Below are 26,205 nucleotides of genomic sequence, written 5' to 3'. Positions count from 1 at the left end.
TATAACCTCTCTAGTCGTCTAGGTGTTCAGTCTCATCTCTGAGTAACTTTTTTAAGCCTCTGCATATCCACAGTCACATACTGGGATATGTAGTCATCTCCCTTCATAGAACTAACCAATTATAGCAAGTTGTCCAAGTCCACAGGCCATCCAGAAATTTGGTAGAAATGGTGAACAGATTGTCAGAGCAGACTTGATCTAAGAGAAAGAACAGTTCAGAGAACACCAACCTTTCATGTTGCTTTCTCTCTAGAATAGGTTATTGATTCTTAAATCCCTAAAAGGGCAAGACAGTTGGAAGAGGGGAGAAAGTGCTATCTCAGAGAAGATGCAGTTCAGTGGAGTATTTGCTTTCTGATGCTGGAGACTATTTTAAAAGTGATTAGACATTGTCAAAATAAGGTGAGAGGGTTCATAGGTAACTCAATGAATAGGTGAATCTATTGAATGCTACTCTGTAACAGTAAAGACTACAGAATAAAAGAAACAAGGAAAAATAGGGCATGTGAATAGCTAGAGTTGATTCACATGCCAGAGTCACGTAAGTGGGGTATTAAAGTAACATGATTAATGAGTTTCAAAATGTAGAAAGTAAATTTTCATTTCCCAGTGAAATTAAATCAAGAAAGTAATAAAGTTCTGGCATTGAAATAATTCATATTAAATAAATTGTCTTAGAAAGGGATTATATACCGCAAAACAGAGCAAAGCGGCATACACTATGTCCCAGCGTAGGGAGAGCTACGGAAGAGGGACCGGGAATGGCAGTGCCAGTCGCATGTGCCTGGGTGACAGGACACTGACAGCACTGCTCTGAGCCCGTAGATCTCAGGCTACTCACTCTCCCTGATTTGGGATTAAAGCGTTCATTTGTTCTTTCTTCTTTCCTTTCAGAATGAAAACGTTTACACTATAACTGTATCAACACTTCAGTTTGGAAGCACATAATTTATCACATAATTTTGTGCCTCACAAATAAATGGCAAAACAGGTTCAGTGCCACTTACCAATAATCCCAGCTCCTGAGAAAACTGAGGCAAAAGGATCACTTGCAAGTTTGAAAGCAGCTCAAACAACTTAGTGAAACCTTATTTCAAACAAAAAATCAAAAGTGCTGAGTACGTAGCTTGGTGGGAAAATGCCATGGGCTCAGTGAAGAATTTATACTGAGTGATGGAACAGTCTTCCAGTTGGAGAGCTAAAACTTTTGCCTCAGGATGAATTGTACCTCCTTTTTCACCTATAACTGACTTTGCTGATATTCAGGTGAGGGTTTGGACCTCAGAATTGATTCTAGAATGAGTGAAGACTTTTAGAGTTGTTGAGAGGGAATGATTTTGTTGGACAGATGCAAAGGACATGCAGTTGGGGAAAATACACTCAGGTTGTCATGGATCGAATGTTTTTTTGTCTTCAAAATTCAAGTATTTGAACCTAAACCCAATGTGATTAGTGTGGATATGGGCCTTTCAAGAGGTAAATTCCTGAGTGTGGAGTCCTTAGATTTGGATTCATAAGTCAGTCTTCATAAGAGACGGCAACAGAAAAAACTCATTTGCTCTCTATTTTTTCTGTCTCATAAAGATACAAAAAATGGCATCAGTCTTGAAACTAGAACATGGATTTTAATTAGAAGTTGTATTAATTGGTGCCTTGAGTTTGGACTTCATCGAATGAAATATAAGAAATAATCCACTTTTGTTTAAATCACTCAGTCTATGGTAATTTTTATATGAGTTATAAAAATGTGAGGGGGATTAATTATGCTTAGGTCATAAAATTAATTGACTTTACAAATCCTCATATGCAGAATAGAAAAAAATCAAGGGTTTTTAACAGGTGCAAAGAAGATGATCAAATATGAGAACTGTTAGCCATTAAAAATTCATGGGAAGTTTTGTTTTGTGCTCATCTTTTTTTGTAAAGGGAAATTGTAGATATATATTATTATAGATTGATGTATGTTATTATTAATTATTTTGTTGAATGTTTAAAATGTAATTCTTGTATATTCAGAAATATTGATAAGCTCTTTCAATATTCCAGTTATTTCCCTTTAGAATTTGTGGGTTATCTTCATGTATAGGACCAAAGAAGAAAAAGAAAGTTTTTGTTTTGTTGTTTTGGTTCTTTATTAGTAATTTTTTTCTTTTTCTTTTTTAATGAAAATAATTGCTGCTGCATGATTTCATGTTTTAAATGTCAAATATGAGGGTGATAATTTTTAATCATCAAATTGATCATGCACTTATGAATTTTTTCCTTATGAATAAATTTATTAATAGTAATTATATATTTTTGGAGGAGTTATGATTTTTTCCTTCTGAATGTATAAAAATTGATTCATTGAATCATTTTCTATAGTTCAGATGGGTAAAATGTACCATTTTTTGAATATGATACTAGATTTGCTTATGAGATATTAATATATTTTCATCTATCTTGACCAAAGAATTTGGTTTATATTTTTTATTGGCCAATAATTTATTTTATTTTCAGTGCTATGCTTTATAGTCAAATTTATCAGGACCACTAAAAGAGCTGTTGAATATATTTGCTGGAATAGGTGATATGGTATTAGAATTATTTATTTATATGTTTGATAGACTTATTTGTTAAAGTCATTTAAAAATAGAATTTGGGGAAATTTTTAAAATTAATGGTTCAGGTTTTTACTTTGGATTTTGACTATTACTTATTTATATGAATTGTAGATTTCTAATATCAAGAAAATTTGAACTTAGTTGCAGTAAATTGTGTATGATTTTATCTTTTTATCATTTCAATACCTGCACTGAAAATCTTCCTTTGCAAAAGTCTGATTTTGTGGAGCTTCAATCTCTGCTCTTGTAGTTAGTTTCATCATCAGTGCTGTAACTCTTTTTTTTTTTTTATTTTTCAGAGTGTGTCCAATTACTGTTTGCAGTAGTTGTTATTATTTCTTGTCTTATAATTCATTTTGGTGTTATATTTCATTAGATTGAAATATTTAAACACTAAGTCATTGAATCATTCTCCTCTAATAGTGTATACCTTGAATTTTAACTTCTCCTGTGTTTTAGTTTTGTTTTATGACATATGTTCATAAGATGGTGATTTTTATATTCTTTCAGTTCAAAAGATATTTAAATCATATTTGATATTTTTCCACTTTTTAAATTGACAGATTTATTGAAATGAAGTTGTTTTTACTTTCTGTGTATTTTTATTTTTATGTCTGTAGAACTGGTAATTACAACTTTTTTCTGATATTTATAATTTGAATACATTTTTTGACATATGGGGATATTTGGAAGGAATTAAAAATGTGTTTAGTTACTAAACATCAAAAGGATAATTACAAATAACTTTGACACATTATTTAAAAACTATGAATATGTAAATATTTCAGAAGCCAATCATAGTCTTATTATAAATTTATAATATAATATAATATTATATTATATTATAAATATAGCTTATTATAAATTTATAATTTACTTAAAATTATATTATAAATTTATTATAGATTTGAACAATGAAATTATTTAAACTGCAACTGGTACACCATTTTGTTAAGAAATTTGCATCAATTTTATAGATACGTATAACTACCATTCTGCAATTTTATTTTGAAAGATTTAAGGCAAATCATGAACGAATAATGCAGAAAACAAGAATAAAATATAAATATTTAAGAATATAAAAGCCATACTGTTGAAAGAAAAAAAAACTCACGTGAAAATAATGCAAACATTAACAAACAATTAAATAACTAAAAAGTGGTGATGTAAAGAATTGTATTATATAAAATATGGCCAAAAGCAGTGAAAACCACATGAACCCACATAAAAGTGAGTCACTATAGTATTGAACAAAAATTATTCTAAATGAAAGCAATACACTCAATAATTAATATTTATTACTCATAAATACCTGTGCAGAATCAAGTAACATATCATGGATACAAGCCTGAAGACAGCAGTTATCCAAGAGAGAAGAAGAAGGAGGCAAGCAGAGAGAAGGCATGGGAAAGAAAGGAGGGGATCTCTGATACACTAAAACCTTGGCTCAACCTTGGAATTTTATCAACACACATAGTATCTTTTACTTGTATTATATGTAATATACTTATTGAATTATTATTCAAATAACTTACACATATTATATTATAAGCAATTGGTATTTTATTTTATTAGCACATGTTTGCAGTACACAATGATTGCACTGTTAAGTGTGGGATTGGCACATGTACATAACACATCTTAATTCCTTTTTCATCTCCTTTCCCTCCTTTTCCTCCCCATCCTTCCATCTCTTAATTTCCTTCGTAGTTAAGAAAGATTTAACTTGGTTGCCGGGCATGTAGCTCAGTGGCACAAGCACCTGCCTGCCAAGAGCCAGGTCCTGAGTTCGATTACCGGGACCAAAAAAAAAAAGAACTCTCTTGCTATTTTCTATGATCTATCTTTTACTTTAATCTTTATTTATACTTTGAGTTTCTCACATAAGAGAAACCATGCAGTATTTAGCCTTGTATACCTGACTTATTTCTTGAATATTAGCATCTCAAGGTGCACCCATTTTCCTACAAATGATTCAGCTTTATCTTTTTTCCACTGCTGGTGAATACAGCCTTTTCTTTATCCATTCATCTGTGATGATCACTCAGGCCTTATGCACGGTAGGTGAGTGCTTCAAACCCTACACTAACCCTTCAGACTTTATGAACAGTTCTTAGAAGAAAGCTTCTGATCGTTGACTTTACTGGTAAAAAGAGCCAGATACTGGAGCGGGCTTAACTTCTTGGTGTTGAGAGAATTATTTCTGATGCACTGAAACCTCTGAAAATGTCTTTATCTTAAGACCTCATTTAAAGACTGAATTTTCCAAAAGGACATAATGATGGGAAATATTAGTACTTGAAAATATAAGGTTCAATCAAATAACAACCAAAATAAAACTAGAAATTGTGATGGCCTTGTACCCTACACATTACCACACCTAAAGAAGGCATGTTTCTATCAGATTTGAAAAGGTTTCTCTGTAAGCGACTTGTCAAACGGGAGTGTGTAGAGGGAGAGAGAAGCACAAGGACATTTGATTAAGAAACCTGTTTTCAGTTTTCTCTCTGTCAGGAGCTGATTATAAACAAAGACAAGGTCTGGCAAAGACCTGGTGGAGGATCAGGCAAGAACATTGCTAGTGGTTGCTTTTGTTTTCTTTTGTTTTGTTGTTGTTTGTTTTTTGTTTTTTTCTGGTACCGGAAATCGAACACAAGACCTTGCGCTTGCCGGGCAGGTGCTGTGCCGCTGCGCTATATCCCCAGCCCCCTAGTGGTTGCTCTCTTTGCTTCATCTCTTTTAATACTTGGTGCTATTTAGAGCTAAATGCTCAGCCTACGCAACTACAAACACAATGGTAAAATTTTAAAACACTTATGATATAAAATGTTTTAATTATCACCCTTAAAGCATATTTATTATTAAATAAACATGTATCAAACCTCATGGTTGGCCTACCAGCTCAGAATTACCTAAATAATACTTCTATTACAAGCTGGGTATGGTGACCCCCTCATGTCACTCCAACAGCACTCAGGATGGCTGAGACAGGAGGATCGCAAGTTCAAAACAGCCTGGACAATTTAGTGACTTAGTGAGATCCTGTTTCAAATTTTAAAAACAGAAAAAAATAAATAAAAGAGCTAGGGGTGTAGCTTAGTGAGAAGACTCTATGTTTAATCTCCAGTTTTACAGCCCCAAAGAAAGGAGAAAAAGAAAAGAAAAAAGATTCCTTCCTACTGGAATCTCTTAGAAGAATGTCATCTCACGTTTTACAAAAAATATTTTAAAGAACTGGTCATCTTGGGGAGAGGTATCTCCCTAAGTAAGCATTAACCATAGAGTAAGTTATATTAAGATAATTAAATGCAACATTAATGGAGAAAGATCCAGACATTTTTCTTTTAACAAAGACAATCATGAGGATCATCATGAGGATTATGAGCGATTCTTTAAGATGGCTGAGTAAAAGCTAGCAGCCAGACACTGTTTCACTGAACTTGGAATTCAGACACCTGGAGACCAGCTAAGCAGTGAGGAGCAATGGAAGAGATCCAGAAATCGAGTAAGAGGCAACTGGGGAGGTAACAATCTTGGAGAAACACAAGACAACACAGACAAAACTGTGGAGCAGTCTTGGGGCTGGGGATTTAGCTCAGTGGCAAAGAACCTGCCTGGCAAGTGCAAGGTCGTGAGTTCGATTCCCGGTCCCAGAAAACAAACAACAAGAAAAAAACCGTGGAGCAGTCTGGAAAACTAAACTGGCTCAGTGTGGACAGGGGATCTTGATCTCAGAAACACACGCTTTTTAGTTAACTGAGAGGTCAATGCTGATTTCTTTTCTATTGCACATGGCGGTATAACTGTTGATTTTAATTGGTTGTACTGTCTGTCAAGATCTGGTTCATAGGGCTGGGGATTTAGCTCAGTGGCATAGCTTCTTCCTGGCAAGCCAAAGGTCATGAGTTTGATTCCTGGTACAGGAAAAAAACCCAAAAATACAAAAAAAAATCTGGTTTGTATTTGTATTATCCACATTATTGCAATTCTTTCTTTCCTCTGTGAGCGGTGCTGGGGATCAAGTCATCAAGTGAAGGCTGGACGTTAAGAAAATCTTGAAATGAAAGTGGAAGAAATATTCATCCAGAAGATGCACAAATCTCAATATAGAAACACAAGAGAGGCAAAAAAAAAAAAAAAGAGAAACCTGAGGAGGGGGTAAGGTAGCATTACTTCTCCAAATGTTCACAATTGATCAATGACTGAGTGCATAGGTATAGGTGTATAATATGGTGGAAAAATGGTTGAAAAGCCTGATTTATAAAATAATTAATTATCTCAGAGAGAAAATAAATAGCTCAATGAATTAAAGAATACAATGCAAGGTATGAAGAAACAATTCAACAGATAGAGATTCTGAAGATGAGCAAAACCGAAATTCTAGAAATGAGAAGCACAAGTGAACATGAACCTTCAGTGGAACATGAATATGCTAAAGACACTTTACACACATATAATCCCCCCCAAATTTGAAACTGGAGGTAGAGTGAACCAACTAGAGTGATAGCTAGACATGATGAAAGTATGTTACATACATGAGCAGACCTGCATAAAAGAAACCAATTATTCTGTACAATCAATATATACTAATAGTGTGAAAGAAAAAAAATGGTAAAATTGAGAAAACATTAAAAACTAATACTCAGGCTGGGCATAGTGATGCATGCCTGTAATCCCAGCACTTGAGAGGCTGAGGCAGGAGGATCATTGCAAGTTTGAGGCCAGCCTGGACTACAAAGTGAGCTCAAGGCCAGCCTGAACTGCATAGCGAGACCCTGTCTCAAAAAAAAAAAAAAAAAAAAAAAAAAAAAAAAAACCCTCAAAAATATAGCATGTATGCGAGCATAACTACACATGTTTTCAAATGCAAGCCCAGAAAATATATCATATATAAATATCAGAAACATGTTTTTATCAGTCTGCTATACAGAGTGAACAAACAACACAAGAAATCTATAAATCAAATATAATCAGGTAAGGTAAAGTGCTACTTAAAACATTGTATTACATAAGATGAACTGATTTTATGATCATGGAATCAGGCATGCAGTAGTAAACATGGACAAGAATAAACTACAGCCTATTGCAAAGGAATTGTTTCAGTCGTGAAAAGTGCAGCAATTATTCTCTGGAGAAAATATTAAATATTAAAAAAATTTAATCTTCTAATTTGTAATCATTTGAGAATTTTCCTTGAGATTTTTCCTTTAAATGCTTCATCTTATCTGACTGATCAAAGTTGGTATAGGATAATACATGAAAAATGTTTTATTAGTAAGACATATCTTCCTCAATATAACAGCCAAAACTGTCTCTTTTGCACAATTTCCCAGTATCTCAGCATAATCACTTCAGTCCCCTGAGAACTTTTGAAAGTGTACTTGTTATTTCTCTTCATTTTCAATTTTAAAAATAATGATATAACTATTTTCTCAGTATAGCACAGTGCCTGATTTAAAAGGACAGCATTTTATTTTTAATGTCAAAGCATCATCTAAAGTGACCTTACCATTCCATTGCAGCTTCAGCACCCCGCTGTCCAGGTCTGCATATTCTTTGTAGCACTGCTTCCAAGCTAAAGCTTCCTTGAAAGCAAATTCAGAACAAACTGGGATCTATAAACAATAGTTAATCTGAAGGAGTTTACACTAACCTGATTTTTGCTCACTGAGATTATAGAAATATGTTATGAAAAGTAACTTTAATGGAGACAGTTGGCATATGTTTAATACCTAAATTGAGACAGATTATCACAGCAGCTCGCCAGAGAAGTAATTATCTGGCACTAGCCCCTTGAGTATGGGGGTTGATATTGGATTTCTAATAACTGTCAATGTCCAACAGTTAAAATTCATAGTTGATGTGAAGTAAATTAAATTAAAAACCATGAATGAATTCTTGGACTTTAATAATCTACTTGGTATTCCTAAGAAAACAAAATCAAAAGTGCATATTTTATGGAGCTGTGCATGTTTGCTTTTGTTTGTTCGTCAAATGGACAAAGTTTTATATTAGTTTTTCCATGTTCAGAAAGAGAAAAAATTAAATTCAGCCTTACTCAGGTCAATTGAGTACTCTTGATTTATCATGTATTTATAATGTTTTCAATGTAGACAATTATTAAAAAGTAAAAGAAATAATAACAAGGCTAACCCAATATACTTACAACTAAAATCCCATAACTATAGATGAACCAAAACTAGGGGAGAAAAAACCTTAGACTGAATCAAAAGGTTGTCATATTTCCTAGTTTTTAAGATACCCAAGATTATGAGATGAATCGATTTTAGCAAAACTTTGTAATAAAAAAGCAACAGCATACTAATCATACATTGATATTAAATATATATTTTAGTTACAAACTTTGAAATATGACCACCTCATGTTATAACAAGGGAAATATAAACTATTTATGCAAAGCAAATTAAAGTCAGTTTTATGCAGAACTAAAAGTACGAAACTAGAAACAATCAAAGTCTTAGAAAAAAAGAGAGATATGCAAGTTTAGCGAGGAGTTTAATAAAGCTCTTAAAATGAATAAAGGAATCACAAGTTATGTATAGTGAAGTCACGTAGAAGAACAATGAATAAATAAGCGGAAATACAGTCAACATTTGATGAAAGGAAATTGCTCTAGAGTGAATATTTGAGTGTCCCCTAAACTTTCTGTGTTGAAAACTAATCCCTGATGTGATGGCATCAAGAGGTGTGGCTTTGGAGTTCTTGGTCGCCTCCATGCCACATAAGAATAGACAGACCTCACTGGACATAACATCTACCCATGCCTTTAATCATACCCATTCCAATTTCCAAAACTGCAAGCAACATATTTCTGTGTTTGTGTGAATTAGTCAGAACTGGGTGGGTTTTGCTGCTGTTTGTTTGTGTTTGTTCTTGGTCGTGCTAGTGTTGTTTTTTAGTAGGAATCAGAATGGACTAAAGCAGAAAGGTTGTAAAGTGGATGCCATGGCTACATCAATGGGTCAGCCTCTGACAAGCTCCACCACTGTCGCCCACTGGCACTAAGCAAAACACAAAAATAATTATTCTAGTGCTGTGGCTTCATCAGCCACTGAGGTCTCCTCCCTGCCCATCCTAAACTGCACTATAGATGCTCTCATGAGTATGCCAGTTCCCTGCCAAGAGAGAGAAACAAGAATTAGTCATCATCAAGACCCTTGATCAGTATTGGATTTCTGTCAACTTACTAGAACTGGATGGCCTTCAGAATGATTTCAAATATTTTCATATGTTTCTCCACATATCAGGGCTTCTGAGTCTGCATTCTTTGTACATTAGTGATGGTTAACATACTTTTCACCTTTTTGACTAATTTTTTGATCTCTACTCTGAAACCTACTGAGAGAACTAAGCAGATGATACAAGTACCAACCAGTCCCAAACCTCTAAACCTCCATTTCTCTTTGTTCTCTTAGTGCCTTGCTTTTGCACCTCAATCATCCGTATCACAGGGTGAATGAAGATCTTCCAGGAGTGTTTCTCTCAATCGTATGTTTAGTGTTCCAGAGCTCCATAAATATTTTTTGTATTTTGATACTCTTATTAAATTAAGATCGTACATGATCTGAAAGATTAATGAAAGTAAATGATGGAGGTAGGTTAGAGACTTTTTTCTTCACTTTTGTATTTCAGTTCCCAAGAAAATCACCAATACACACTTGTACATTTTTAGAAATTGAGACTGAGCATTTCCTTAAAATAAATCCTGATAGGTCTGATTCTAGAGCTTATATTTGAAAGGAAATTGTGCCATACTGTTGATATATTTAAAAGTTTGCCAGTATACTTAGTAGGTTTTCCATTTTCCTAAGAGAGCATGCTACAGTGATTCAAAATATAGGTATAAAATATAAATGAAGTCATTTTTAGGTACTGTAACTGAGCCTTTAAATCATGATTAATATAAATGGGATCTATGCCTTACAGAACTTCTCATATCAGCATGACACAAATAAGTGGATCATACTTCATCAGTAAATAATGTTTAATTTCTTTCATCTAATCTAAAGAGGCATAAGTTTTTTCATAGTCTACGTGGTTTCAGTGGTTCATTTTGTATGCATAGTGCTCTTGAAAAAATTAAATTTTAAAACAGGAAGTATCTTTTTTTAGTGGAAAATGCACCATATGTAAATATAGTCATGGTGAAATTAGATTTTGAATCAACTCAGGAAAATACATTTTGTCTCTATCACACATAATATTTCCTTATTTGTGTCAAACATAAGAACCATGAAAATAGTCCCACAAGGTGTTTACCAAGGTTTCCAGCAACTCTGTAAGTTTAAAATTAATATATCAAAATAGCATACAGTATGCTCAGTCCAATTAGATGATACTTATGGAAGATAATTAACCTCAGCATATTTATTTCTGAATTAAATATAAACTACTTTCTGATATTGCCTGTTTAGTTGATAAACGTAAGATAAAAGAATAAAACGTGTTACCTGATATTATTTTTTCTGATAGTAGTCATATATTTATTTAGATTTATAGTTATGAAATGTAAACTACTTTAATTTTACAAATATTTGTCATATATCCTAATTTTTTTCTTTTTTTCTTTCTTTCTTTCTTTCTTTCTTTCTTTCTTTCTTTCTTTCTTTCTTTCTTTCTTTCTTTCTTTCTTTCTTTCTTCCTGTCTTCTTGAGACAGCATTTTACCATGCACTTCAGGGTGACTTTGAATTCAGTTTGTACCCATGGCTTTCCTCAAACTAATGGCAAGCCTCCTGCCTCAGCCTCCTGAACACTGGGATTACAGCTGTGCACCACCACACCCAGCACCCTAATTTAGTTTCAAACAAATTTTCTGGTTTTTATTTTGTTTGCTGACTTCAATTCTATTAAAAATATAAATCAAATGAAAGCACATGAAAGACTTTTTTCTTCTAAGTCATTATGCTATTGTAAATATAAAATTATTCCTTGTGTGAGTACCTGGTAGATTACTAGATATCAGATATTCTATGTTGGATGAGGAAAATAATAGACTTTGATTGATAGTGTTACACAGGTACAGAGAATAAGCTAACAAGAACTCTTCAGGTTAGTGTAAGTTCTAAAGCAAAAATAGGCATGCACTTAGTGACAGTAGTCCACCAAAAGCTAAGTTTTACTGGAAGACCTTGAAAGTAGAGGCCTTGTGTCTCTAGTGAAGCATCTTACTCCTAGTGCCTTGAAGAGTACATGATGCATGGTGACAATTCATTAATACTTATGAACTGAATGAATGAATCAATGAATGGTGTTCTTTCTGAAGACATCACTTAAGTATAGACTTGAATGAGAAGAGTAGGAGACAACTATGTAAGAAAAAGGAAAGAACCTATTTCATATGCACTACGTAGAACATAGCATATTTGGATTTGGGTCTTCAAAGTTATCATAAGAGAATTATTTGATGTGAAAAGTTTCTGACAAGTATTAATTTTTAAGATGAGCTTATTGGATTTTAAAAGTCATTGTTGTCATATGCCTTGAATTATAATCTACTCTAAATATTCTTTGCTTTCCACATTTACTGATGTCCTAAACTTTGAAAGCACAAATTTTTTAGATGGGTTCAGTTAAGGAAAATGAAGATATAATTCAAATATTTATGATTCTACTGAAATTACATAGCAAGTAGTGAAATATCTGATAGCACATATTTGTTGTACAAACATATTCAAATTTTTGTTTCTTGAATTCAGAAAATGAAAATTGAAATAAGGGACTGGGGATTTAGCTCAGCATCACAGCGCCTGCCTGGCAAGTGCAAGGTCATGAGTTCAATTTCTGGTACTGGAAAAAAACAAACAAAGAAAATTGGAATAATCTAAATTTAAGTGGCAAGAGACATCTGAATATAAATTAGACATAAGGTATTCCATGAAGGAAGAGATTATGTCTTTGGGAGGAATGAATTTTTCTTTTAATGAACCCTGCAAACTTGCATTAAATAAGTAACAATGTTGATGTATTGTGGGAATAAGTATATCATAAAGGAATACAGAAATGTTTATACTTTGGAAGCACAGGGAATCTAGTAATGAATTTTATATACCAACACCAATGAAAGTCCCCTGGAGAAGGTAATAATTGGATTGGTACTTGAAAGCATGAGTTGATTTTCTTCAGGCAAAACACCATATGGACATGTAAAACATAGGGTAATTCAATCTGCCACATGGAAGGGAACTGGAAAACTTGTAATGCTTGGGACTCATCACAAGCTTACTGTAGCTTCTGTTTCCTTAAATCGTTTTTTACTTCTTAAAAAGAATTTTAATGTAGAGCTTCAATTAAACAAATCTTGCCTTTACATATTATACCATTTTGGTTTAAATAGTGAAGTTACTCTCTGATTGCTTTGAATATTTGAGGATATAAGAAGGCGCAAAGGGGAAAGAACAAATAGAAATCTTTCAAACTCTACCATTGACTCATAAACAAAGTGAAAGGCAAAATTCTTAGACATCTTTGTGTATTTTATTCTTATAAATAATTTAAATCAGATTTCAGCAAAGTGCAGCTCAAGGGACAAATTGCACCCTCCGCCTATTTTTAAAATAAAATTTTATTGGGATCCAGCTATGCACACTCATTTGCATGCTATCAGTTGTTGCTTTCACATTGAAATGGTGAGGACCATAAGACTTGCAAGCTGAAAGTAATGATTATTTTTTCCTGTTAAGAATGTAAATGTAATATAATTTAGATTAAAATTGTTTAATTATAAACACATTCTATCACATTGTTATAACATGATATATCGAAAGTACCTTTCAATTTGTTTAACTCATACCTATACAAATCTTTTACATATTCAATCATTTAGAGATATCTTACATGAATTAAGACCCCAAAATGAAACACATTGGAGATTTAACAACAGCAACTCTATTAGCATAATTCTTCAATGCACTTACATGTGCTTTAGTGAAATCTGAAGAGATCACTACACAAATGGTCCAGCTACCCACCTGTCATCACAAAATAAATGCATTTACACAGAGGGAGAAAGGAAGCCAATATGTACAGCTCAGAATAAATAAAGAGATTAATTTTTAAGTGAAGTAAAAAAAGATAAAACATTCATAGCATGAAAATAAAATTGATTTAAAATGTATTTCTTCTTTGGATTAATCTTATTGGTACCTTGTATCTATACATAATAATCACATTCATGAAAGGCTGTTGGTACCTGTACATGATATATGAGAGAGTACATAAGGCCCAAAGTGTATAATAGATACGAGGAAATAGAAGAAAACATTTAAAAATGGTAAGGGGAACAGGGACGAGGGAGGGTGCAAGGAAGTCAGGGAAAAGAAAACGAGAGAGAATAGAAGGAAGAAAGTGGGAAAATGCATTTCTTGACCTTATTATTCCTAGAAATACTACCAAGTGAAGGGAAGATTGAATAGCCCTGTTATCATGATCGCAACTTCGTTTACAGCATCTGTCTGTCTGTCTAATAGGCTTTTAAAATGAAGTTCTGGCACGTATTTTAAAGCACCCCACAACATGATTAATAAGGGCAGCACAGTAAAGAAACATAAAACTTCTCTGTCTCCTTCATCCGTTCTTCTGGCGCAGTGATTAACCTTTGAGTTTATGAGTATTTTTGCACTTACTTCAGATAAAGTATTTTATGAGTTCTTCCCTCCCAGGCAACTTGGATTAAAGTTATCAGGCTTAGAAGAGAGGGACCCATAATGGCTGTTCCCCTTGAAATTGTAATCTTCCTCTTTGCTGTACTATCTGAACATACTTTGCACAAACCAGATGGAAACATCAAGCCACAGAGAAGACAACTTGTTAAGGTCACACTGTACACCTATACAGCACTCAGGCTTAATTGTTTTGCGGCCCCACCTAAAGACAGATTGCTGTAACCTACGAGGGCTGATGATATGAAAAGAATATTCTTGATCCCCATTAATTCCCATTTGGAATGGTTCCCGACTTTACAAAACTTTTTGGCAGCACACTCACTTATGACTGATCATTCCTTCTCTGTGTACAAATAGGGCAGAAGCAAGAAGATTTATCTTTCAGTACAATCCTAATGAAATAACAAAGCATTTTGGGTTATCCTGAACTTCAGTGCCATACCCCTCTCAAAAAATAGCAGGTTAAAAATGACTGACTTTGTCAATGTCATGAAATCCAAAGACATCTAATTTTACAGGGTGGTGTTTAGCTCAGCTTCAAAGCCGGCACTTCCTCCATGATAAAGGAATTAGTTTAACTTCTCTTTCTGCAGCCTGGCAGTCTACAGTTTCTTAAAGTTAGAAATGCCTACCATCCTATTGCCTCCCCTAAAATTTCGGCTTTCATTCTAGGATCAGGGGGAATCCTGTTTCAGTGACCATAGCATCTCCTTCTCATAGGAAGATATCCTGTTTTTATTAAGTATCCTTGTTTTTCTTCTTCAACTTAGGTAACGAGTCCTACTAGAGAAAAGAAAAACAAATGCAAAAATACATTATTTTTTCTACCCAAAAAGTCTCCACTATAATCTTTGCATTCTAATGAAACAGTGCTTGTGCTGGGTGCGGGGGCTGTGAGTGAATGAAATAATTAAATAAATCAGGTGTAGATGAGATTTAGTGTAATATTTCAGAACATATAGCAGCAGTATAAAAAACACACACACAGGAAAGATGTTTTGTGAAGCCTCTGTGTCTTTAAAGAAAGATTTCGCTGGGAAAACAAGACAATGTAAAACACATAAAGCACACAAAAACAATTTGTTTTAAGCAATTTATCATCATAAGGGGTTATGCATAATAAAGTCAACAGTATTGCAAGCCAAAAATCAGGAAAAGAAAATCATAAAAAGGACAGCATGAAGAACATCAAATGGTAGTGAGCAAGGTCAGTGTGGGGATATTTCTTGTGAGATAGGGAAAGCTAGGCTTGATAATATTTGTTATGACGAGTGCATACACCATATAGTATTACTGGAAACATTTTCTATGAGGTTTTTGATGGTTCAAATATGTAATACTTCACTTTGATTGACATTTAAGAAAGGAGCACATGTCTCTAAAATGTGTAATATAAGGTTTTTGGTTAACGTTTTAGTTAGGAATGGTCAGCATGAGCTGTTGCTGCTCTGTGGAGGTACAGCAGCCCAGCACAGTGGGACACTGTTTCCTAAGAGGTCCCACATAGGCAGCAGTAGGTGAATGAGGTGAACCAGGTGCTGTGTTTCAGCACACAGACACAGGGAACAGAAGTGACCAGGAGGGGTCGCCATTTTATTTCAAAGGGTTCAGGGTGAACTCCAGGAGCAGAATAGTCTCAGGTCACTTCACTATCAAAATCCTGGAATGGAATGAGGGAATGAGGCCTGCCAGCAGCTGGGAAGCAGACTAGCGGGAATTTAGCTGAAAGGTGGGAGCTGGGAACACCCCAGCTCCCCTCTGACAGCTGCCAAAAGCCAGTCTTAGCCCTAAATACAAAGGACTAGAAGAATTCCAAGAGGTTCTGACTGGTAGAAGTGCACAAGTAGGAAGCCAGCCTTAGCCAATGGTGGAACAAGGGCACACCATGCCCTACAACCAGTGGGTAAAAGGAAATAGTGGTGTGGAACACAGTAAGTACTGAAAATTCTGGAAGGAGTCAATTGTACATGGGTCTGGGAGCAACTCCAGGCTTTCCCTACCCAAACGCACCATGTCAAATGGGCGAGTGTTGTAGAGGCAAACATATTTCCCAAATCATGGGTGATGACCCTTCCTTGCAGCCTTGTTTCTAATATATTTCTCCTCGTTGATCTCTCTGTTTTGTCCCCTATCCCTCTTAAATAACACTCAAACAAGATAAAATCAATTTACCCAGGGGAAAATCATTACATATAACTTCCAGGTGTATGTAGGATTGTGTTATATAACTGTAGACTTTGCTGCTGTGGCTAAAGGTATCAAATTAATAGTTATTACAGTTTTTCAGTTGCTAGGCTATGCTTGATACTATTGGTTTTGCTAGTTGTACTACCTTAGCCAGGATGTTATACATGTTATAATCAGCTTTTCCTCCCTCATATGACAACACTGTGATTATCTATGGTCTTAATTATTGCCATGGCCCAATACCAAAGGACAGGGTGCTAAACCAACTATATAGCAACTTATCATCTTTAGTAAATCAGAAAGTAGGTTATTGGGACAAACACAAACACAAAGAACCATCTACACTTAGAAGACTTCACTGTGGAATAGAAACTTCCTAGGGAATCCTCAATATTAGTGGTAAACCCATCCATCACAAGAAATCTACAAGCACCAACACAGAAAATAAAGTAAAACTTTAAAAAAATAGAAAATAATATGATGCAGAAGCAAAACATAACCCTAGACCTCCAGCCGACCTAGGAAAAGTCCAGAGCACAATGAACTTTCAGAAATGAAAAGCAGCAGAAGAGAAAAAACCAAATGGATGTGGTTATAGAAAAAATAATCTGACAGGTAAAAAAGAAAATAACAATCAAAATGAAAGACATGCTCAATGAATCTAGAGTAGGCATAGGTTAAAAAAAAGTAGGTGCTTAGGAAAAATATGGAACCCATGAATGCCCAACATAGAAAAGAAATGGAAGCCATGAAATATATACAAACATATACAAACAAGATTAAAAATTTCATTCAATGTATATACAACATAATGAACAAAGGAAAGATATAATATCAGATCTAGAAGACAAGATTGTAGTTAAGGACCAAGAAAAGAAAGTTATCTTTGTAATAGTAAGGGGCCATGAAAAATTAATCCAACACCTGCAAGATGAAGTAATAAAAACAACATAAGTTTTAGCAGCATCAATGAATAAGCCAGAGACAGCACAAATACCATAAAAATCCTCCTCACAGAATTAATGACAGAAAACTTCTCAAACATGAATAAAAATTTGACATAGAAATAAGTAAGCTATATAGAAATCCATATAGCCATGGCCAAAATAAATCTATACCAAGATATATAATAATGAAGACTCCAGACATTCAGCCTCAGGACAAATAAGCCTCAAACAAGATAAAATCAATCTACCCAGGGGAAAATCATTACATATATTAAAATGTTAAAATATTAAAAGTCATTGGAGAAAGGAAACAAATCACCTATAAAGTAAAAGCCATTAGAATAGCAGCACACTTCTCAGCACAAACCTTAAAGTCAAGAAGAGCTTGGAGTGAAGTATTTCAATTCCTAAAAGGAAATAACCTCTAGCCCAGATTGTAAAACAATCTTCCAAAGTCAATGAAGATATAAGATACTCCCATGACAAAGGACAACTGAAGAAATTCATGATTACCAAACCAGCTCTCCAAAATGCTGTGAAAGATACTTTAGAAAGAGTTAAAGAAGACCACCAAGAACACCAATACAAAGACGCCAGCAGACAAGAAACCAGTTAAGAAAAGGGAAACACAGGATACCAACAACAGGAAAATAATATGAGTGGGAATAGCCAATAAATATCAGCTCTAGCTATCAATATAAATGGTCCCAGTTTAACAATCAAAAGAAACAGACTAGCAGAATGAATCAAGAAGCAAGATTGAACAATATGCTGCATATTAGAAAGAAATTTACAGACTGAAAGTAAAAGAATGGAAAAGTATTCCATCAAACAGAAACCCAGCAAAAAGCAGGGGAAGCTATTCTGTTTGCAGAATGTAATGTAAACTGTAAGTCAAGATTGATAAGAGGAGACAAAGGTCAGTACATACTTGTTAAGAGAAAATTCCAGGAGATAACAATCATAAATATATATGCACCAAATACTGGTTCACTGAACTATATAAAATAAATATTAACTGACATTAAAAATTAAATAAGGGGCTGGGGATTTGGCTCAGTGGCACAGCACCTGCCTAGCAAGTGTGAGGTTGTGAGTTCAATTGCTGGTACTGGAACAAAGCAAACATAAAAAGAAAACAAAAAAAATTAATAAGCGCTAAAACAATTGTAACGGGAGACCTTGATACTCCACTGTCACAAATAGACAGATCAACTAGACAAAAAATCAACTAAGAAATGTCAGAACTAAAATAAACCTGTGACACATGGACTTAGTAAATGTCTACAGAGTGTTCCACCCCACAACATGAGAATATGCATTCTTCTCAGCTGCATATAGGACATTCTCCAAAATAGACCATATACTAGCCTATAGAATATGCTCATATAAACGCAAAAAATAGAAATTTCCTTATGCATATTATATGACATAGTGCAATGAAATTTGAAATCAAGAAACACTACAGAAACACCTGGAAATTAAATAACATCCTGGTGAATAACCAATGGGTCATAGAGGAAATTAAAGAAGAAATTTAACAGCATTTACAATTAAATGATAATGCTAATATACCAGAACTTATGGGAGAAAATGAAAGCAGTCTTAAGAGGGAAATTTACCACAGTGAATTCTCACTACCTGAAAACAGAATGAGCTCAAATAAACAACCTAATGTTGAACCTCAGATTTTTAGGAAAAAACAAATAAAAACAAATCAGACTCAAAGTTCATACAAGGGAAGAAATTATAAAGATAAGAGCACAAATTCATGCAAGTGATACTGAGAAAATAATATAAAAAATTAATGAAGAGAAGACTCAGTTCTTTCAAAGATTAAATAAAACTTATCAACCATTAGCCACCTTTATCAAATAAAAGAAAAAAAAAAGAGTCAAATTCATGCAATTGGGAATGGAAAGGGTGAAATCACAAGGATTCCTGTGGAAATCCAGAAGATCATCAAGACCTGCTTCAAGGATCTTTACTCTAATAAGGTGGAAACATAGAAGAAATGGACAGATTCCTAGATGCATATGAATTGCCAAAATCATACAATCAAGAATATATAAAAACTCTACATAACCCAATATCAGTCAATGAAATTGAAAATGTAATTAAACATTTACCAATAAAGAAAAGCCCAGGTCCCAATGGATTCACTGCTGGTTCTATCAGAAGTCTAGAAAAGCTCTAATGCCACTACTGATGAAACACTTAATGCAATTGAAAGTGAGACAGTATGCCCAAAGTCATGGATCAAGAATTGCAAACATCATAAGCCAGGCACGGTGGTGCAGGCCTGTAATCCCAGCACTTGGCAGTCTGAGGCAGGAGGATTTTTGTGAGTTTAAACCAGCCTAAGCTAGAAAATGAGCTCAAGGCCAGCCTGAACTGCATAGAGAGATCTTGTCTCAGAAAGACAAAAAAAAAAAAAAAAAAAAAAAAAAAAACATCATACCATAGTGATATATGCACACCCATGGTTACAGCAGCTCTGTATGTCATTATTAAATCTTGGAAACAGCTGCGCAGATGCCCCCCAGGGTGGGAGGCCCCCTCGGCTGGGGCAGCCAGCCCTCCTGGGCCCAGCGCAGCCCGCCCGCACAGGTGCCCGGAAATGCAGGCAGCAGGCACCCGGGAAGCCGCGTGGAGACGCTCGCTGGCCCTTGGGCCGGCCGCTGCCCAAGAAACGCCATGCCACAGAGAAACACAGACACAATAGGCCTGCCCAGAGACATGCGTGAGCCATCCAGACATGGATAAACCTCTGGGAAAACATGCCACACGGCAGGTTGCTTTTGGCCCTGCCCTTGAGAGCCACAAGGGTGCAGAGTCAGCGGAGGAGCAGCTGATGAACAAGGACTCGGAGATCACGAGAGTATGGACGCCCGAAGACTCAGAGGTCGAGCTGACCAGGACCGTGAGAGCCATTCGGGAGCTGGAAACCAGGAGGACCTTGTGCAATACCTGGGGAGACGCCCTGGAGGTCATTCTTCCCTTAACTGTAGAGGCTGCAGTAGAGGAGCGAGTGGAGCTCCTGAGAGGTCTACACCCAGACTTCATGGTTTACATGGGTGCCCAATATTCAGATTCAGAAGAACCGCCTTCATGGAGAAGGTACGTGTCTAGGTTACCTGCCTGGGACACTTCGTACCTTGTAGTGCTGAGACTGACTAGTGGGCCAAAGACTTCATCCATATGCTCCTGCTGCCTATGTTGATGGTTGGGGAGAGGATACAAAGTGGTTGCAGGGTCCCAATGAGCTGGGAGGCTGGAGAGAACACCCCTCTGCTTTACTAGACAAGAGGCATTGATAAAGCATACTTCCCTGGATCCCAGGTCAGTAGAGGGACAAACTACTCTTGAGGATGGGTTTGTTGCTCAGTCAGCCCCAGATAGTGGAAGAGGGGGCTGTGGAGGATGGCTTTTGCCCCAAATGGCTCTCTTGAGATGTTAGTGGGAGTTACCTCCTCAGTGTTTTGTGCAGTGGTGAGGGGGAGGTCAAGGGGAGAGGGCAGAGAGAAGGAGAGGGAGCAGCTGCCTTTGATGCAGCCCTGGAAGAGGCAGACCCTGGGTCTGGTTCTCAGGGCCCCGGGGAGGCGGGGGGTGGTCTACTGCATTCCTCTGCTGCTACCGCTATTGGGGGGGCTGGGCCACCTTGGGAGGGACTGTCCTGGGAGGCCCCCTGGGCCATGCCCTGACTGTGGGAGTGGCCACTGCAGGTGGGGCTGGCCTTTGGAGTGTGGGCCACAAGGCTCGGACCCCTCCTACCAGCTGGTCTAGCAGGAATGAAGGGGCCCAGGGCATATGCGGCCTTCTCCCTCAGGCCGGACCATTGTCTCCAAGGAAGAGCCCTGCGAAATCGTGACTATAGAGGAAAAAGTGGACAGCCCGTTGCTGGACACTGGTGCTGATCTCTTGGTCCTTCTTTTCAGTCCTGGCCTTCCTTCCAGCCGTCACACCTCAGTGAGGGGAGTCACTGATGAGAAGGTAATCTGCTATTTTTCGTAGCCCTTGGGCTGTAACTACTTATTAGATCTTTCTTGCATATCTTTGTTTTCCTGAGAAGCCACTTTGAGGATGCCAACATGTATTGCAGCAGCCATTGATGATTTCCTACCAATCTGTCCATAACTGTGTAATGTTTGTATTGTTCCTATGCTATTTCATAAATGGATATATGTTTGTTACTATGTGTTTTCAGCAGCAACCATTGAGAATAGTCAATGATTATTTGATTAATCCCTCATGTGTAGCTCTATTTGTTTTCCCTAGAGACCACTTTGGAGAATCCAAGCTATAATACAACAACCATTGATAATTTCCTGCCATTTTTGTCTGTAACTCACTATTATTTGTGTATTTGTTTTCCTGAGAAACTATCTTGAAGACACCAATAAGTAAAATAACAGCCATTGATAATGTCCTACCACTTTGTCTGTAATTCGGTGAATCCCCCTATTGCTATGTTGTCCTTCTTTTACTTTTTAAAATTAAAAAAAATAAATAAATATATAAATCTTGGAAACAACCTAAATCCTCATCAACCAAGGAATGCATAAAAAGGATAAGGTTATTTTTTGTAGTGGAATACTACTTGACCATAAAGAAAGATAAAGGAGACATTTCTAGGTCAACAGATACACTTTGAGACAATACTCAAGTGAAATAAATCAGACACACATGTGTAAATATTGTACTGTTTCTCTGGTATGAGAAAATAAAATTGTATATAAGGACCAAACTATACAATAGGTATTGTGAAATGGAAAGACATTATTCAAAAGAAAGGGGAGCTATGGAAGCATGGGGAAAAGAAGGAAGGAAACAAGTGATAAAAAGATAAAATAAGGATAAAATGAAAATAGATATTGATAAATAAAGAGAAAAAGAGGAGAAGACAGGGAAGAGATTAGGGATAAAAGAGTAATCAAGATATATCATATAGAAGTACAAAGTCTTTATGATTCATATAATGATTATGTATATCTAAATATACATGTAGCAATAAATTTAAAAAGAATTGTAATCATGTTCATGAAATAAATAATTTATTTGTTTGTTTGTTTTTTGTTTTGTTTGTTTCTGGTACCGGGAATTGAACTCACAACGTCGCGCTTGCCAGGCAGGCGCTGTGCTGCTGAGCTAAATCCCCAGCCCCGAAATAAATAATTTAGTAGAGTGAAATAATCTGAATTCTAAGGATTCAACTGACTCACAGAAAGAAATTTTGAGAATTTTTTCTAGGATAATTTCAAACACTTAAGGGTATATATCTACCAGTGTCTCATTGTTATGATACCCGTTTACCTTGGAAAGATATCAAAACAGTGGTTAGGAAAGAAGCTTATGGTGGCCCAGTCTAACGTTCTAGTGTAGACATCACATCTGCCTACCTTTTGGATTCATACTGGCATGTGTGAGAGGAGAAATACTAAAAGGAATAGAGAAAAAATCATCTTGTTTGGAACAAGATTACTCTTCTGAGCCCATGTGACCTCACAGGCCCAAACTGTGAGAGGTCTGTGTTCCCTGAGAAGCACCATGCTCTTCAGCTGCTACCTCTTCATCTGCTTATCTAGAGGAATAACACAATTTTGTATGTTCCTAACATGATTATTTCATACTCCAGTGTAAAAATTGCCAGCACTGTCTGCCTTAGGATCATTAGGATAATTATTTCTCTCATTTATATATGTTTATGTCAGTGATCATTAGAAAGCCTCGTGGCTCTAGAAATGATTCCAACTATGAAACTCTATAATGCTATAGATGTATACCGTCTCCCACCTCTTCTTAGCTCTTAATTCTTTACTGTGTTCCTGAAATTCACCATCAATCATCAGCAAAATCTTTTACATCCTAGAAGAATTACTTTTAGATTTTTAAGGCATCTTCTTTGTCAATGGAAAAATCAGTTCTCTTCTCAGGTGCATCCTTTCTTCTAAAAGCATGGTACTTTTTATTTATTGCTGTTAGAAGGAAAAATAGCAGGTTTTTTACTTCCTATTACCATCACTTTGCCCATTAAAATAATAGATTTTAATACTATGACATCATATTGCAAAATGTACCACCTCTAATTGTGGTCATCATCCACCAACTCCCAGGGGAGTACTTCCCTCTGGTGTTGAATAATCTCCTAGCTAGTATGTGTTTCTTACACCTTTTCCTCTACAATTGTTGAAAAGTTCAATATCCACATTGATGAAACTTCCAGCAAACTGGAAAATTTCTTATCTCTTTTCCTACCAAAACTACTTAACTTAATGATGATTCCCTTATAGACCTTGTCTCTGCTGGTAAATTTAAGCTTAAACTCAATTCCACATCCCCACTCTTTGATCAACAAATTTAATCCAGGTAGCACAGTTCATCACTTCTTAAATTTCAACCATGTTTTCAAGAACTTACATGTAAAAAGTTTATTCATCTAACCTACTGGCTGTTTATTGTGTCTGGTTCTTATTAGCATCCTCTTCTCCCCTTTCACTGCGCATTAAATTAACAGTCATTTACACAAAATATATTTTTTTATATATTCAAATTTATTGCTCAGTCTTGATTTTTAAAGCCTGTGTTTTAAAACTATACTCCTGGTTAAACTCAATTGTTCTGTATTTTCTCTCCTTTGATACCATAAAAATAAGAAAAAGGTACAGCTATGATCACTGTTTCTTTTTTTTTTTTTTTTTTTTTTGGTTTTTCTCCGGTACCGGGAACTGAACTCACGACCTTGCGCTTGCCAGGCAGGCGCTTTGCCGCTGAGCTAAATCCCCAGCCCCGATCACTGTTTCATTTTTAATTCATAATCACTCCTTGCAAATGAATCATATTGCTGCCTCTCAACACTATATTTCTCTAATCTATTAAGCTCCTAAATTTCCTGAATATTTTAAATTTTTTTCATTTTACTTGAAACTCTTTGAATACCTTTAGTTCATCTCAAATATTCTTATTCTTAGTTAACATATTATTTTCCATCTTATTAAGAACATAAGAACAAAACAGTTATACACACCCAAGAAGCATCTGTCTTTATAGCTTTCATTCCCATATGCTGCCCCTTCTGAGAGACTCCTATGAAAGAAATGATATGTAATAGAAAACAATAAGATAGATATTTTGAAAAATGGAAGGTGATAAAGAGACTGAGGGAGAGAGAAGGAGGAGTAGGAAGACAGAAGGAGATAAGAGTATTGAAACTGTGATATGTACAGATAACAACTCCCTATGATGAAAGTATTCATCATGTGCTGCAAATATGTACAGCTACAAATAAAAATGAAAAACAAGGTAAACCCCGACCCTTGTGAATGACATCCCAGCCCTTCTTATACACTCAAAAGTATCATATCGGTATGTTTTCTCACATATTTGCTCAATTTATTCCTTCTAATTATTCCTTCTAAGTTTGTTCTTTTACTATACAATTGTATTTCTCATATCCTTGAATGATTCCTAAACACAATTTCATTCTCCATCTATGATTGTTTTTCCTCCCCCATAGGCAGCTTTTCTAAAAAGGAAATGTTTAATTCTTCCCCAGCTTCTTAAACTTTCATTTTTAAATGTATGATTTTGTTTTCTGTTTTCTGTGTTTTTCTAACTTTGTAAATATCCTCTGTACTGTTATCTAAACTTCAGGTTTTGATACTGTCAGTATACTGACTGACAAATACATTTCCATATCTCAGTCTACGCTGAACTCCAGACTTCCATATTCAACTTTTACTTGAGCCTAGACCCAACATAATTGGTCATCTCATCTATAAAGGTCATTTATGGCATTTATAAGTGAAAACCCTGAATATATTCCACTCCTCCAAGTATATTTCTTCTGTAGTCTTTATTATTATAATTATTGGCAGATATTTTCTTTTAATTACCTAGATTAAGAAACTTTCAGTAATCCTTCTGTGCTTCTGTTTTATACCTTATATGCAATCGCTAGCACATCCAGTAGGATTTATATGAAATTATGTGAAAGAATACACCCACTCTTGCTATCGCTAAAACTATTGCTCGTTCCAGCAAACTAACCTCTTGCCCAAAGTTTTGCAGACACATCCAAAGTGATGTTTTGTGTTTCTGCCCTTGAGTGCTTTTAGTCTGTTCTCAACATTGTAGTAGACTGATCCTACTATGACTTGGTCAGATCCTGTTACTGCATTGCTCAACATCCTCCAATTGCCTTCAGTTTCCTCCAATGAGAAAACCAAAATCTTATAAGGGCACATAAAACCTCCAGGGATGGACATTTGAACTTCTCACTAATACTGTCATTGCCCTGTTATTAACTGCATTACTGTCTCTTCTGATGTACCAGGCATGTGTCAACCCCCAAGCCATTCTATTCTCCATCATTTTTCCTGGAATCTGGAGTGTTCTTCCTCTAGATCCTATGACCCTTCATTTCACCATGGTCCTTCCATCTCTATGCCAATAACACTTGCTGCTGAAGACTTGCATTTTCCCTGCATGCAGTCAACGCACAGCCTCTGATGTGTTTCCACTGTACACATTCTGATCTAATATACCATGCATCTTATTGCTTTGTTCTCTTGTTGTTTTCTGTGTCTCCTACACTAATGTGAATTTCATGAGGCCAAAAACTTTAAAATCTTCTGTTTCATTCAATATCTTCCTCTTCACAATCCCAGGCCCATATACAATAGTCCTTGGTTCACAACAGATTCTCAGTAAACATTACCTGCATGAATGAATGAATGAATGAATGAATGATTATTCGCCAATATCCATACCTTGATTTAATTTTAAG

The sequence above is a fragment of the Chinchilla lanigera genome, unplaced genomic scaffold (genome assembly GCF_000276665.1).
Source record: "Chinchilla lanigera isolate Chin_1 unplaced genomic scaffold, ChiLan1.0 scaffold00037, whole genome shotgun sequence".
Lineage (NCBI taxonomy): Eukaryota > Metazoa > Chordata > Mammalia > Rodentia > Chinchillidae > Chinchilla > Chinchilla lanigera.
Note: the sequence above shows the minus strand (reverse complement) of the source record.